Raw genomic sequence first — 14997 nt, forward strand, 5'->3', positions numbered from 1 at the left:
GTTTCTGTTAAAAATGTGTAATCTCAAGCACAATCATAATGACATCCTCAAGGTTATGCTGCTGTAATGGTAGGTCTTTCCTGCCTCTGTGGAAATAGTGTATTTTATGTTTCTGGCTTGTTTAAAATAAACATCAAAAGAACTGGATTGGTAACAGACATCCTCACTATGCTGGCTTCATCTAAAAACTTTAAGATCATTACAGTCAACACATGGTAAGGAGTGGAACAGACTGTGCTGAGTCCCTACTGTGTCCCATTTACATGCAACTAAGTAATCAGGTTACTCAGAGAAACCAGGTTACATGGGTAATCAGGGAATGCATTTACATGCACTGTAGTAATGTGGTTTCTGTAAATCTGTGTATACATGCAGCAGATAAGTACCCAGATTTCTCTCCTACCACAAACCTTATTTTGGAAGTGTTGCTTACTATTGTGGTGCTGCTTTCTGGCTTCTTTTTTTTCTTCGTCCTCACAGCGCTAAAGTGTCTGAACAAACACTCAAACATTCAGCAGTGGAAACTGACTTACTTAGACTTCTACGAGCTACTTTGTTTTAGTTTCAGTTTTAGTCAAACTTTGGATGCAATTATTTTAGATATGAAGACACATCGCTCCATGTAATGATCTCTCCTTTCATCCATCCGTTCCGCCGTGTTTTCTCTGTCTGCAGTCTGTTGTTATGCGGATGCATAGTTGTAAAAAGCCGATTAGAAACTTGGTTACGCATATATGTGGCAGAGTATTCAGCATTCTCCAGGAGAAATCTACCTGGGGAAACCTGGTTTCTTTAATCATCGAAACCAATTACGGAAACCAGCTTTCCAGTTTACATGACAGTTAAGAAATCAGCTTTGTGGAGAAAGCCGACTGTAACCTGGTTACTTAAATGCATGTAATGCACTGACTTATATCCTGTTTCATAGCTCTGAAACTCTGTTATTAACTCTTCTAATTCACGTTTTTCTGTTTCTGTTGTCCAGCAACTGAATGAGTATGAAATAGCTATTTGATTTGAGTGCATGAATTCTACAATACCTGTAACAACAGCAAACAGTATTTTCCTGTGCTGCTGCTCTTAAACAGCATCCAAATCAACATGATCTGATTGCAAATCTCAGTGTTACTGAAGGAATTTAATATTTTCCTCTCTGTCAGTTGTTCCTTCTCTCTTCCTCTCTCCCTCTTTCCTCTCATCCCTTGCTTTCTTTGTATCTTTTTTCACAGGCGGTGGTTGCCAAGGTAACTGACATTAATTCTTACATCCATCGATTCAGTGCTCTACTCATTACTATTTACCTCTGTGAGCCTTGGTGTGTTTGTGTGTCAAAAGCTTACCTAGAATGCACTGACTGTGTGTGAGTGTGTATATGTATTGTTGTAACCTTTGTCCGACTTCATATTTATATCTGGAGTTGAAATTTTCGTTAAACTTAATGTGTGTGTTGGTGGTTTCATTGTTTCTTTGCATACAAAAATGAAGGTGAGAGATGAAGAATACACTGGACCAACAGGCACACACACCTTATGCACTTACAGTCACATCATTTTACTCCATGATGTACATTTGTGGAGTGATATGATCCAGGACGCATATATACGCAGAGTAAAGTCCTCTCCTTCTCACTCCTCTCCTCCACACACACACACACACACACACACACACACACACACACACACACACACACACACACACACCTGACTTCATTATCTGTGCTCTGCGATCAGAATGTCAGCAGCAGCAACCATGGTAACAAGTAGAGAGAGGGAGACTGTTGAGATTCACAGCCACTTCACACCAACGCATCATTAATGTCATTTAACTCGCCCCTCGGTGACACTTTCTATCTCTCCATCTGTTTCCTTCTTTCGCTCCCCGTCTCTCCCGCTTTCCTCTCACCCCTCCTCCTTTCCTCTTTCTTCCCCTCCACCCCCACCTCCTCCCATGCTTCGCTCTCTCTCACCCATCTGTCTCACGCTATCTCCCTGTCTGAGTCAGGTTTTTATACTGCGCTTTGCTGATGACTCACAATACCTGGTTACTTCCCAAATTTCCTAGTCTTGCTGCCTCATTGCAACACAGCTGCAGTGTGCAGCTAGCTGTGCTGGAGTCACTGAGAGGGCTAATCTCTGACATTTATACATTTATTTTACTTTGTGCGTGAATAATCCAGTGTAACACCTTCTCTGCGACACATTGGGACAGGAATTTCTTATTAGAAGTGAATGGGACTCTTTTCAGCACAGTACTCAGAGGGACCTTTGATTCACATATTTTATGCACTCAAGCTGCATTCATGCAGAGCTTCTGCACTTCTATGACTTGGAATTTATTACTTTTTCATGCATCATTTCTGTGTTACAAAATTTCATTGATGGATGAGATGGGAAAGTGGAGGACAGCAACACACAGTCATGTAAAGTAAGAGGCCAACATAGTCTAACTGATATATTGTAATAATAAGCACAAGTACTTATAACAGGAGTGTGTCCATTCATTTTTTTTAAGAAAACTGATTTTTGAGCCAAATTGTGGGTTCAAATCTGCAGTTTCATGCCAAAACACCCATGCTTTAAACTAGCAAATACTAGGTTATTGTATTTGAGTCATCTTTTTGTAAACTGCACCAGTTTAAGGCCTTGCCAACATATTACAGCCCAGACATAGTTACAGCTAGAGGATATTACAAAGTTTCTCCAAACAGAAGACAAAAAAGCAGAGGAGAAGACAGGGACATACAGTAGTTGATAAATGGAGTTACAGTGCCATCTGCTGGCCAGCTTAACAGGAGCAGCAATGACTTAAGTTTGCAATATGTCATTATTTGTGGAGGAGCCAAATACCAAGTGCAACTCCAAAAATGTATTTAATGCAATAAGTCATACTTAAGAATCAGGTAATAAAAGTATGATTCTTTAGCCAAGCTAGATAACTGTGAGGTTCCATTTGTGCCCTTTAGCTTTTGCTTTCATTAGATTTCTCCTTGCTGTAGTTGTGGAGGAAGTACTTCAAGTAAACGTCCAGCTTTCAAAACAAACAAATCAAAGTGCAATCATCAAAATGTACTTAAAGCATCAAAAGTAAAAGTACTCACTATGCAGCAGAATGGCACATTTGACAGTTATATTATATTAGTGTATTAGGCATTTTAGCTGCTTCAGCCATGGCTGGTAGAGGTCATTTTTACTAATTTATATACTGTTGGGTGTTTTAATTTATAACATATTTTATAAACTGATCAAACATTTCATATTTAAAATCTTAAAAATATTCCTTTCTGAAATGTAACTAGTTGAGTAAAAGTACAAAGTAGCATAAAATGGAGATACTTAAGTACAGTATTTGAGTATGTAGCACTGTTCTGCTACCAGACTTTATGAACAGCGCCCTGGGTTCATTTACTATCAACTAAATAGTGATGATGATATCTGTCCAGTTTACTTCTATTACTGTGTCCTATTTACATTACACATGCAGCACTGTATGGCTTCACCTCTATCTGTATTTTCCCATTTAACCTGACTCATTGAACTAAGAATTACCCATAAACTTTATGCTTATGCCATAAAATAAAGCATTTATTCAAATAAAACTATATACCAAAAACTACTTCTCCTTTCAATTAGAACTTTTACTCCAAAGCCAAAAACAAATGAAGGATAAATACAAACAAAATAAAACAAAATAAATCTTCCACTCAGGATGTAGTGGGATACAAAAATATTAACATTCCTAAATTGCAACCACACACATACTATAAGTTACCTGGTTGTGAGTTCAACCTCATCTTACAATAAAATCTCTGCTAACCTAAAGCTCTCAAATTCTTAAAGTAAGTTTACCAAATATCCAAGTTAATCAAATACTTTTAGTTACTAAAATATCTTGTAACTAAACACTCTTTAAATTAATTAATATTCAAATACCAGTATCAGTAAAACAGCATCAATTACACTAATATTGCACTTACAATATCTGTGGGCATGACAGCTAGCCAAACTAACTGGGTTCAACAACATCCACTTTCCGCTAGCTTAGCGTTAGCACCGGCTGCTAGTTTAGCTCAAAACTCTGCAGAGATGAAATTCACGCAGTCCAAAAAAAAAAAAAAAACGTTTAACACAGCTCACAGTGGCAGAAACTCACAGCATTTTCGTTCCCAAACTCCCAAATTTCTTAGCAAGACTAGTAATCTTAAAATGGGTTTTGGTTTGAGCCAGTTTGCTCTCTCACACACACACCTGTTAGCTTGCTCCATTGTTTTGTTCCCACCACCTAGCCAAGACACATGAAGTTACTTTTAGGCTACATGCACAACAGCATGTTAGGGTGCGTAAATAACATTAGCAACTTTCATTCGTTAATACATGCATGTTTGAGGTTTTTGTCTTAGTTTGTGCCTTATTTTCTTCCATTTCACTCAATACTGTTAGCAACTTTTAGCTACATGTTTGAGTCATGTAGTCTCCTAACGTCAGTAGTGGCGCATTTTTAGAGGTATCTCTTACAAGAAATTACACACATATGAAATAGCTATAAACACTAAAAACACTACATTATGAAATAACCATAGACATATAGCTTAAAACAATGCCATAGGGAAAATAACAAAGACAACCCAGGGGATGTCTATTTGCTTTGTTGTTCCAGTTGTTGGACTTTGTTTGTGTGCTTCGTCTATGCTGTTGTTGTTTAAGTTTACAAAAATGATCAGTAAAAATGTCCAGCCATACTCTACACCATCTTCCAGATTATTAATAAAATTCGTGTTCATATGATTAATGTAATGTATAAAACATTGACCTGATAGAAGAGATGTAAAAGACCAAACAATAAAAATTCAACCTACATTTTGTTCATCCATATTATTACAAAACCCAAATTGTGTGTTTGTTCTGTTGCATCACTCATGACCATAGCAGTTCCCTTGCATATACCATAATTAATATAAATTAATTTTAATTTATCCAAGTTAAAAATCATCATGCCCTCCTATCTTCATCCAAACATATCAGTTTTGACTTGGGAACATTCAGACATTTTTGAACATACTTGACCTGCTGCTATAAGACTGCAAAGAAAGCACACAGCACTTTTTGCTCAGATTGAAATGTTTTCACCTTTAAGCTGCTGGCACACTGAATGTCCCAGAGTTTTTTTTAGAAAAGAGGTACACCCTGTAAAGCCAGCCAGGTCCCAGTTGGACATAAATCCGAAGGGTTTTGGATCACTTAGATTTAAAAGCTCTTCAAAACTTTTTTTCCTGCTAGAATTCCGAAACCGTAATAGGTTTTCTCCATAACAGAGGTCCTTGTAATTCAGAAAGGAACATGGTGTTCATATACAGCTAAATCTCTACATTTACCACATGACAGGCAAAAAGGGAAATCAGCTCATACTGTGTGGAGTTTGACTATTCTCCTGGAAACACAGTGAAAAAACTGTATTTGAAATATAGCTACACATATGACATGACCTCTTATGTTGTTCCAACACATTTATTATATACCGTTTACACAAGCCGTCATACTGCACCCTCGCCCATCGCCTACTGTGGCTGAGCCATGACATATCCCAGACTGTAAGGTACAGTACCAGTCAACAGTTTGGACACGCTGTCTTAGTCAAATAAATGAGGTGTCTCCGAACTTTTGACTGGTACTGTTGATTAAAGATTTTATAATTTTTTTATCTCCTTAACTTCCTGCTTGTTCTCCTTTTCTCATTCTCCCTCATACCCTTCTTCCCTCATCACTTCCCTGACTGTTTTGGTGTCAATTACAGGTGGACCATCATCTTAGCAGCCTGAATCAAACAAGACCTTTCACCCCCAGGTACAATCCAGTTCTCTGAAGTCTCTGCTGGGGGCAGGAAGGACACTGCAACATCTATGTTTTGTTACAACCCAGCCTATGGGGGAAACCTTGGTGCAGAATGAAAACTCCCTCTTCCCAGATCCCAAGAACCACCAGCAACAAGGATTGTGGCCCTCAAAAGTATTTCTTTAAAACAACTATTATGGGACATTTTGGTTTCAGGGTGAGTTAAAATTAATTCAACCCTAAATTAGTAACTGAAACAAAAAGACACAAAAATATAAATCTCTTACCTAAACTTAATAACACAGGAGAGAATAGATTAAACAAAAATGATTCTCACCACTACAGATCCCAGGGCTGCTATACATACTTACAAGATACTATTTACAATATTTTACAAAGGGGTAGTTAAAAACATGTTGCAAGTGGAGAAAGAAGGAAGTGGGAGAAGGCAGCCTTCTAACCTGAAGCTTTTAGGCTGCAACCAATTAGCTCCCTGGAACAACCTACACACACTCAATCACAATCACTCACACAGCCAATCAGAGAGGCTCACCTGCAGCCCACTACACACAGAGCCAGTTCACCAGAGAGGAGGAAAGAGAGATTTACAGGCATATGTGACCTCTGCTGGAGGTCAAACATGCAAAACCCAAATACAAATACATTATTCGGCAAAGCACAAATAGTGGGTTTCTGCCAAATATTTGTGTCATACGAATATTTTAAAAATTATTGTTTTCGGGAAGAAAAAAAACCAACATGTCAAATACCAGCATGCATGTCAGTTACATCTATCAGCAGGTCTCAACAAGGGGAATCACATCAACCTGCTGCATGATGCACATTTCCTAATTTGAACATCACTCCTGGAGTTGGGGGTTTTCCCCAGAGATAAAGTTGAGTTACTGACATACACAAAGTGCTCCCAAGGAACTCACCATAACCTGTTGTTCCCCTTCTCCTTTCCACAATATTAGATTGTAAAAAATAGGCAATGAATGAAAAGTGCAAAGCAAGAATCACCTCTGAAGTTCCTCCCTACACATTACACGGTGTGCTGTCTCTGTGTTATGGGTGTATAAATAGATAGAGGTCTGTCTGTGTCTATCTGTCTGAATAAAGTTTTAGTTCAGTTGTCAGTGCAGTCGTCTATGATCTGGGAGACTCCAGTTCAAGACCCGGTGTGGGGACCTCCTTCATAAGGTAGTTTATTCATGAACACTTATTGTAATACTTTAATTTTCTAAAATGAAAAGCGCAATAAAAACAAAAACAGGATTTTTAAGCCTCTTGCCACTTTTATTCGAATACAAATACAAATAATTTTGCTGCCTCAACAAATACAGATACAAATACAAATACTGAGCTCTCTGCACATCCCTAATAGGCACTTTAAAGTAAAAAGAACATCAGACAATCTGTGAGTGTGACGTCTGCACGTTTACCCTCCAATCCACCCAGGAGTAACACCTCACCCATGGTAATATCCCTTAAAACTTATTCCTATGAGGATGATAGAAAGAAATGTAGGAGACAGGGAAAAGGAAAGGGGGAAAGTGTCCCAGAATAATTTCTGTGTTTCTTGTATATTGTTGTAAATCCTGCCATTGAAAGCTTGCATTCCCCTGCAGGCCTGGGATAAAATCCCCCTCAGGGTCTTTGCTATTCTACCTTCATATCTGCTTTCCAGCATTCTCAACAATAAGTAAAATAAAGAATCTGAGTTCACCTCATTCCCTCAAGCTTGGAGACATCAATTTTTATTTGTAACATAAGACAGTGTCAGATTTAGAAATATATGAAAGCTGAGGCTGTTGTTGATATCATTCAGAGGAGAGTATTGGTGGCTCAGCCTGTTATGAACCAAGGCACATTTTCTATTACTAACATAATAATAATAATAGCTCATAGTCCGGGAGCCAAATAAGGCTGCACATTTTGACAATGCAGTGTGGTGGAATGAGTTTCTCAAATGGAATTGGCAGAAAAAGGCAATGACACTCCAAATATGGAGCAAGTATTCATTGTACTTACTGATGATGATGAATTTGATGTTTGGTAGTTATTTAAAGCTGCTAACAATGGATCAACTGACAACCTTTATATGAAAGATGTCGCTCTGAGTGATGAACCCACAGATAACTATAACCCAATTCTGCAGCTCCTCTTTAGTTCAACAGAGCATTTTAGCCTTTTTGGTTCATATCAACCAAAAACAGTATCACCATATCAACTTAAAAGGTGATAATATGTTAGTAATTGTGTTTACAGCTTGTTGTGCTTCCCTCAAGTGGCCAAAAAAAATTTAAAAAAATCAATTAACGCAGGTTTAAATTTATATTTTAGGCTAATGTGTCAGTTTTGATTCAATATAGTCTATCATTGTTGATGCATAGCTGTGGTAGTTTGCACTGTATTTTGATTTGATAGTTTATGGTAATTTTAAGACCTTAGGTGAATTTTAGAAGATTGTCTAAGTTTCTATTCACTTAGTTTCAATTGCACAGGAGTAGCACATTCACAGTAGATACAGACTCTAGTTTCTAGTTGACATTGTGGGTGTATGTGATGTGCTATTGTGTGTAGCTTTGTATTTTGTATAATGTGTCCTGTGTGTTTTTTGCTTTGTACTGTTTGTTATTGTGCTGTTATATGTTTTAATTGTAAGGGACTGAAGATGAAAATTAGCTTTAAAGCTAACTCTGGTGCAGTACATCAAATGCTAACATTTATGATTAAAAAAGTACATTGTCCCAATAAATACATTATAATTATTCAGTAGCAACAGTTTAACTAGTATCAGGCAGTTAACAAGCCAACTTTCTTTGTACATTAGCTACTCAGCTAATATGATGTGATTTTAAGTATTCTGTGATTTATACTCTATTACAAGTAAAAGTCCTGCACGGAAATGTCACTTTAAGTATTGTGAGCAAAAGCAAAATTACTTAAATGTACTCATAATTTAGGAAAATGACCCCTAGTGAGTGTTACACAATTATATATCACATTATTGATCTACCTTATATATTATTATGCTGTTAAATCTGTAACCATGCATCATATTTTAGATGAAAGATCTTAATCTGTAAAGTAACCAGTACCCGATGCTCTAAAAAAAAAATTTAAAGTTAAAAAAAAAGTTATTTCACTGTAGACAGATTTCCAAGCAACATCATCAATGAGATGCATGTGCAGACGAGGCTTAGAAAGTAAACCAGGATGGTCAAAGCTTATGAGAAGATCAGCAAGTCAAGTTGTTTTTGTACCTGCACAAATCACATAAATAATTGGATGTAAAACATTCATTAAAACCTGCCATTTACCTCAGAGTGCAGAATTAGCTGTTAGCTTCAGAGATCTGGTCAGAGCTCTGGATTTTATGAAATGCAACGGGTTGTTAAATTAATAATTTTTCAGAGACAACACATCCAATAGGTGTGCAGAGAGATCAGAAAAATACTGAGTAAATCCTGTATAGCCAGTATACACAACAATCCAGTATACTGCAGTCAAACAGCAGGAATTATATGCTAACGTTACTTTATTGTTTCTATGCTAATGTTACTTTTGGGAGGGGGGGTTCTAAAGAGTGCTGCTGGCTGACGGTTTGGGACACTCACAGTACATTTCTCTCTAACTTTGTGTAATCTGTGTTAGTGTGATCATTGCTTGGTCGGTACTGATGTTTGGCCCAAATTATCTGGTAATGTAGGGGGGTTTACAGATCCAATCTTAAACCTCCAGAGCTGCTCACAGATTCATCAGGGCCACCCTCATAATTTCAAACATGTTTTGATATTTAGGAGTCAAAATCTGGATGATTATTTCCTACTTTCCAAGCGGGACCTCAATAGCCAATAAGAGAGACAAGTTTACAAGGAGACGGAGGTGAATGAGAGGACTTTTGAAATGGCAACCGTGAACAAACAACAACAAGCTGTTGTACAGGTGTGTTGGACAGCTGTTATGGAGGTGTGTTGTAGTGTGTGCATGTTTGAGATTAGAGAGAACATCTGTGAAGTTTCTCCTTGTGTGTGTGATGCAACCCAATTTCAAAATCTGTTAGGATTTTAAAACTCATGTAGTCTGAGCCTACTTTAACAAGAGCTGACTGATGTCTGTCAAATGTAGTGTGTGGTTTCAGTGTCACACATGATTTTACCATTAAAAGTGAAATGGTTTCCAGCAAGTTGCTTTATTTCTAAATACTGAAATGATGTCTGTTTATAAGCTATGAGGACATTGTGGCTATGTATTTTACAACCCCTGCTGTGAAAATTATATTATATGTAACTAAATCTTTATGGGCAGTGGCTTTTAAGCCAAGCTAGTGGTTTGGCTCAAGGGACGACATCAGGGATCAAATCCTATTCACTCTGGTGATCTCTGACTTTTCCTCTAGCGCCACCATGAGGGAGGGGCTTTCTGAGGCTGTTTGTCCATCCAACAAGCTGTTGAGGCATACTGACCAGTTTAGTCTTGTTAGAAAGGGGACAACTCTTCTCCCTACTCCAAACTGTATTCTGCATTTTGTAATATATGATCTCTGTGAGTGGGTGCACTTTATCTCTGTACCTGGGAGAAAATTTGTTTGGAAGTTTCAATATATTCCAAATTAAAAATAATGTATTCTGCATATTTAGGCCACAGTATGTCCGATCAAGTTAATAGTTTTGTTACCATATTGCCATAGTTATTATAGGCAACCGTGTTATAGGAGGACCAAGTCAAGACTAAAACTAAACTAGGAAGTGTTTTGAATGTGTTCTTACATCTCTACTGTAGTAATGTTACTAAAGGCAATGTTTCTGCTGTGGAGTTATTATTATATTCCTAAGATATTCATCTAGGTGCTTGTCTCAATATTTGGACATCATAATAAGTATAATACTGATTTTAAATAAAGACAGGAAGCTGTTGTTTTACTTTTAAACACTAGATGGCATAAATGAGCCATCACTGCAGAACTGATTGCTGAGTGAATACATTTTACTCAACTTTTTCTTGCATGAATAAAAGACTATGTAGAAGAGAATGTATCAAAATTCAAATGCTGACAATGACTAAGTTTGCCTTAAATATATTATTGGTGAATATGATGGTCTAAGGTTTTCCTTTAAGTGACAGAAGGAGATTTGATTTGTCCGTCAGAGCATGCTAAGATGAGTTACCTCTCAGAGAGAATTTGTTTCCTAATATTATATATATATCCACTTAAGAGTAGCTAAGGGGCTTTTCAAAAGTAATTTTTTGGTTTGTTTCCTGTTATATTTGGAGTACTGTTAAAAGGGGAATAGAAAGTAAAGCAGGGACTTTTTGAGAAAACAGTTGGCTCAGAGGATTTTATCCATGGAGGCAGGAAAAGTGAATACAAAAGAGCAAATTCAAGAGCCAAATATATTAGATATACTATACTAAGTACAAAGTGTTTACTATGACTAATGTGTATGTGGTTAGGAGTTATCTAGGCAATTGGCCAGCCATTGTGGCCTAAGAGACAAACAGGAAGTAGAGAACTGAGAACAGCAACTGAAACTGAAACAGCAGTTAGCGCTCTGGTTAAACTGAACGAGTTGTGTGTGTGTGTGAAACAAGGAGCCATCTGCATTATTTCTCACTGCTCTGACGAAAAAGCTAAACCGCACACTCGACACACATATCCCGATATTCTTGTGCAGTCATTACGTGTGCTAACTTGCAAACTTCAGCACAGCACACCAAACCTTTCATTCTTATCTCAGAGCTGAGCTCTAACCTAATGTTGTCCCCATTTGTACAGTAAGAACAGGCAACATGTCCTCAAACTGGAGGACTTTGTTTTTACTGGAAATTTTTATCTTAACGGCAACAGAGATAGAAGTTGTGCCAGTCTCTCACAGGCCATAAAAACGGACTCTGATCTTTATGAGTGCACAAGATAAACCCTTAGCAATCTTCCTCTCTTCTACATGTCACAAAGCACAGTAAACACTTAAGAATAAATACAAAAAGTCTTTATTCAGATTTACACGCTGATTCACATGTAGTTTACCATAATGTACAGAGATAAAGTGGTGACATGTTGCAGTGAAAAACGCTTTGCTTGATTGCGTGTAGCTGAGTTGTTTTTTTGTTTTTTTTCATTGAAAGTGAATGTTGTTTTTATGAGCACACCTTGGTTTTAACTTAAGAGTGATTCAGTGATTCTGAATCACGTGAAGCAAAAGCAGGTTGGAAAGATCAACCAACTAAATGATAGAGCACTTTTTAATAGCAGTATTACAACCTGCAGACTTCAACTTTCACTGCCTACTTTTGTAATGACATCCCTTTTATACATATAACAAGGTAGAAATGGACTGGTTCAAAGTGTACTTCACTTATTCCATGCTGGACCTCTTTATGGTAACATGGTCAGGCTTTCTGAGCCAATCTAAATTAGTGAGGGTCTTACTATTTGGTAATTAGACAAGAGGTCTTGAATATTTAGAACTTGCTGATGTCAAGTTAATACTGAAAACACAAAATTACATTTGCATTTGTTTTAAAGGCCTAATATGGACCATGTTATTTATATACCAGGCAACATCTGCTGTAATTTGGCACATTTAAGGGTCACAAACAATGAAAGGTTTCTGATTTGGTCATAACAACTACATGGCTGTACATACCCCAACTGTAATTTCTCATTATAGCATCCAGAGGGGATATGACTGCAACAAGAAAAATAGTAGGCTCACAAGGATAAATGCATTGTTACAAAAGGTATGTAATATTAAAAGACATCGCTTTAAATATTGCAGCTTTTTGAGAAGCCTGTCCATGGAGAACTATCATGAAGTGTAGCCACAGAGAAACAGAAAAAAAATTCAGCAATCTTTCACTATGAGTTTCAAATAATGAAGGCACGTGAAAAAACATTTGGTAAAGCAACACCTATCCCGAGTCTGCTGTCAAGTAAGCCCAAACCCCTTTGATTCAATGAGAACCTTAAATAAATTCACCATGATAGTAATGTGCGTCCAGTGTAAATCACTTGCAGGGTTTGGTTCCAATCATGGCAGATTCCTATTTGTCCTTTTCTTTTCCTACAAGAACATTCGGAGCTGTTCCCACTGGAGCTCTGCTTACAGCAGGCTGGGAAGGAGGACTGTGCTTTAGCCTGCTAGCTGTTAACATACTTAACTTACTGATCATATACTCATCACAGTTCATGACTCTCAGGAGACCTTAGATTACTATTTTATTTTCTAGTATTTTTAAAAAGGTATATGATCTTTGGCTAAATATTGATAGAAACAAATGAGCTAATTCAGATATAGGCTACTGAAATGAGAAACAAAGAAATATCTTTGTTTGCTGCCACAGTTCAGTATTCTGTGCTTTCATTAGCGCTTTAAAAAACATCTGTAGAGATTTAAAGACTGTAAATAAGTGGTTAACACTGAGGTACACTGTGGAGCTGGGTGCTACTGTACTCTACAAAGAGGAATGGAGAAGTGGACATGATGATGAAATAGCAAAGATTCGGCCTGCTCCAGCTGTGCACAGATGTTTTGAACTGGGAGATAAGGGCATAAAAACAAGTGTGACTTAAAAACAACAGCACTCAGCTTCTGCTGATGTCAGTCATCTGGGATGCATCTCAGATCCCTGTTCCTTGTTATCTTAAGGACAACAAGACTTCCGTTTACTTTACATGCCATCAATTAAATGCACAGAATTAACTGTAGATTGCACTCACTCAAGTTAAGATGTTCAGATGAACATATGAAACCCTGAGAATCCTCCCTTCGTCTTCTTCCTTTGACACAATGAGTTTAAATAGAAATATTACATGAGGATGACCTTTGTTACTTTTTTACCCAAGTAACCAGGTCAAGAACGGTACTCCCTGTGTACAAATATAGCCAGTGCTAACCACTTTTCACTTTTCTGCTGTCTCAATACGAACAGGCCTCACAGCTACCTGCATGTGTCACTAGCAGGCTAAAGCACAGTTAGAGTCCAGCCACACACTATCAAAGGCACACATCATCAATAAGGCTTTTTCCCCCTCCATCTCTCCCTCTCTCACACAAACACACACATTCATTCACACACACACACACCAGTGCTGATCGTAAGGTGCAGAAGCGGCATACATACATATGAGCTATGTACATTATTAACACCAGGAGGCAGAGGAGAGGAGAGGACATGAATACATGTTCACAGTCTGTCAGTCTGTCTGTCAGTGAGCCTGTTGGTTTTTTTTGTCAGTTGTGTGTTGGCGGGTACATTGTCCTGAGGTCTCCAGACAGACAGATACATACACATACATACACACACGCACGCACGCATACATACACGCCTGCTTTCCACCACAGGGCAAATCAGGGCTCATAAGTGATTGTCACTCTTGATCTTGATAAAACAACATGCCTTTGATTCTTTTTGTGTCTTCCTGTCAGTAGAAGTAGGTTGGCTAAACAAGCTGCAGTTTCCTAGAAATTATTGTATTCATTGATTTGTTAACACTGGTTCCTTTTGCCATCCATGTGTTTCCCAGTGAAGAATTTGATGTTATGCTTAATGCTAACACTTGAGTTTACACTATTTTGAGATAATAAGTAATCTTACATTACATGTGGCTAATCTAGAAGATTTATGCAGGAGATATGACAAAATGTTTATGAAAGGCAAAAAAAACAAAACCTTCCTATGATGAACTATTAGGGACCATTTCACATAGGAAGTCAATGTTTTAGCTGATGGGAGACTGTTGAATCATAACAGTGGATGAATATGACGATGTAGTTTCAAACCAGGCTACACCATGGCAACACTGACTCAAAGATCATTTTAAAATGACTTCATTTACAGGTTGTGCAATTAAAAAAAAACAAAACACTAAAAACTCTACACAACTAAAAGCACATGTTTCTTTCATTAGATAAAAGTGGTGTATTTCTTTCATTTGGCATAGTGTATTCTTAAGTGTTAGCACAACACAGCAGGGAAAATCATCTAGCAGTGACACATGGATGATTAAAAGAGCCAGACATAATCCAAACCAGATGTGGACAACGGACGTGTAGGGATGGGTATCGAGAACTGGTACTAAATTGATACTGGTTTCTCACTGATCACTACTGAAATATTGATGAGCTCTTGGACGAACGGTGCTGCTATCGGTATTTATGTAACG

Source organism: Thunnus maccoyii, chromosome 8 (assembly GCF_910596095.1).
Source record: "Thunnus maccoyii chromosome 8, fThuMac1.1, whole genome shotgun sequence".
NCBI lineage: Eukaryota > Metazoa > Chordata > Actinopteri > Scombriformes > Scombridae > Thunnus > Thunnus maccoyii.